The sequence below is a fragment of the Macadamia integrifolia genome, chromosome 1, assembly GCF_013358625.1.
Source record: "Macadamia integrifolia cultivar HAES 741 chromosome 1, SCU_Mint_v3, whole genome shotgun sequence".
NCBI classification, from domain to species: domain Eukaryota; kingdom Viridiplantae; phylum Streptophyta; class Magnoliopsida; order Proteales; family Proteaceae; genus Macadamia; species Macadamia integrifolia.
In genome coordinates, this window is record NC_056557.1 from 14,441,417 (window position 1) to 14,443,744 (window position 2,328).

General features: G+C 40.1%; 1 non-coding gene across 1 annotated transcript; it reads left to right on the plus strand.

Annotated features, from left to right (window-relative positions):
- Nucleotides 1–1,411: 1,411 nt before the first annotated feature.
- On the plus strand, nucleotides 1,412–1,518 carry LOC122087147. Its single transcript, XR_006142674.1, has one exon. It is a non-coding gene; the product is annotated as a small nucleolar RNA R71 (small nucleolar RNA).
- Nucleotides 1,519–2,328: the final 810 nt, after the last annotated feature.

The following is a 2,328-nucleotide window of genomic DNA, read 5'->3' on the forward strand; positions in this document are numbered from 1 at the left end:
GTGTTGCCTATGACACAAGATATGGTAGGGCTCCCTTGATCCTTGTACTTGGCTGCTATAGGCTGAGTAATTATGGAACTAATGTTATCTGCCAAGAATGCCTTTTTTTGGCACACTAGTGATACGTTTGTGAGTACACAAATCTTTCAGTACTTTTGCATAGGCGGGGATCTGGGATATGGCATCCAAAAGGGGGATGTTCACTTCTACCTTTTTGAAGACTTCTAAAATTTTGTCCGTGAAAGCAGTCTTCCTTTTGTTTACCAAGCGATTAGGAAATGTGATAGGATGAACATCAGGACTGTTAGGGATTTGCCCCTGTTTAGAAGAATCATTTTTGGTTTCCTCAACCAAATCATCTTTAGTTTTAGAAAAATCTTTAGGTTCATCAGACGAACCTGAAACAAAAGGCACACTTGTGTCCTCAACTGAAGGAGAGTTAATGGGAGTAATAGACGAGGAAGATTTAGGAACGCTCTGTTGGTAATCTCTACCACTCCTAAGGGCATAAACAACATTACATTGGTTAGAGGCCCCTTGTTGGGTCTGACCTTGTACTATATTCAGTGGTGCATTAGTTGATGTTTGTGAACTAACAGGCTGATGATGCCTAAGGTTAGGCTCTAGTTGACTGGGTAAAGTTCCTTTCTCCCTCTCACGCATAATTGAGACAACTTGAGTGAGTTCTTTCGTAAGATTTTGATGGCTTGTCATGAGGAGGGCCATATTTTTTTCCAAGTCACTTATTCTAGTTGCCTCTCCAGTGTTGGTAAACCCAGGGGGTTGCTGATAAGATGATAGGAGAGGGGCCCTAGGAAAACTAGCCTGAGGTCCTACATTTGACATAGGATAAGTATTTTGGGAAAAAGATTGTTGTGCAAAGGGAGGCCTTTGGAGTCCAGGTTGACCTTGATTATGGAAATTGGAAGGCCCTGCTTGGTTGCCCTGATTCCAAGAGAAATTTGGGTGATTTTTCCATCCTGGATTGTAGGTATTACTATATGGATTATTCTGGTATAAGCCATTAACACTATCATTAGAAGTGCCCCCAGAGGTGTTGGGACATTCTTCTAGGAGATGTCCAGGGGACTGGCACCAAGCATAAATCTTAACCAAATTGACTGATGATGGTTCTCTAGGAACAATAGCCTCAATTCTCTTGATTAGGCTATCCAAATGGGCTTCCTTGGCTACTATCCCATCCACAAAATATCATTTTCCTCCTATGGTTCTTTCACTCTCTTGGGTTGATTCCCACTCACGGGTTTTGTCAGCTAAGTCAAGTAAGAATTCCCATGCCTTTCCTTCATCTGTAAAAGATGTGAATCCCTCAGGGCACATAGACTCTATCATTTGTTTAGTTGGGTAATCAATACCCTCATAAATTATTTGACATAAATGCTATAGGTCTAGGCCATGGTGAGGGCATTCTTGGAGTAGATCCTTGAATCTCTCCATAAGTTTGAAAAATGACTCACTAGGCTTTTGCCTAAACTGAAGGATATCACTTCTAAGCTTATTGGTCTTGTGAGTTGGGAAAAACTTCTTAAGGAAGACAACTGTGAACTATTCTCATGAGGTTATGGAATTTGTCGGTAACCCATACAACCACTTCTTAGTGATGTAAAAGTGATAAACTTAAGATTAACAGCATCATCAGAAAGCTGTTGGATCTTAATTAGAACACATACCTCTTCAAATTCCCTTAGAAATAGGTATGCATCCTCAGAAGTCAACCCATGGAAGTGGGGCAACATAGTGATGTATTGAGATTTTAGTTCAAAATTATTGCCCTGGGCTTGTGGTAGAACTATGCAGGAAGGTTGGGCTGTTCTAACAGGGTAGAACCTATCTTTTAGAGATTTAGGTGAAGGGTTTTGCTGTTGGTCTCCCATATTGAAGGGTTTTAAAGAGAGCAAACGTATAGGGTCACTACTTGTTGGATCTCTTCTTTCTAACCGATTCTTAGTATTACGTACCCACTTAACACTCATTCAACAGAAAACTACCCACAATTAGAGTAAGACAAGTACAAAAGAATGGATAGCAAATTTTTTTTTTTTTTTTAATGATTTTTATGATTTTTTTTGGCTTTTTGGGAGCTTATCGGCAGGGATCCGGGGTTGCTCAGGTCAATTCCTGAGGTATTGCTATGGGGCGAAACCTATCTTTATTATACTGTGAGGCATGGCGACCTCCGCCGATACAACTATTATTGCAAGTTGTTCTTCTCAGGAATTCAATAAAAGAAAAGGAAAAACAAAACAAAGCAAACAAAGCACTCTGATTTACCAAAAGAAAGCGAAAAATAACATGAAACTGTCTCCC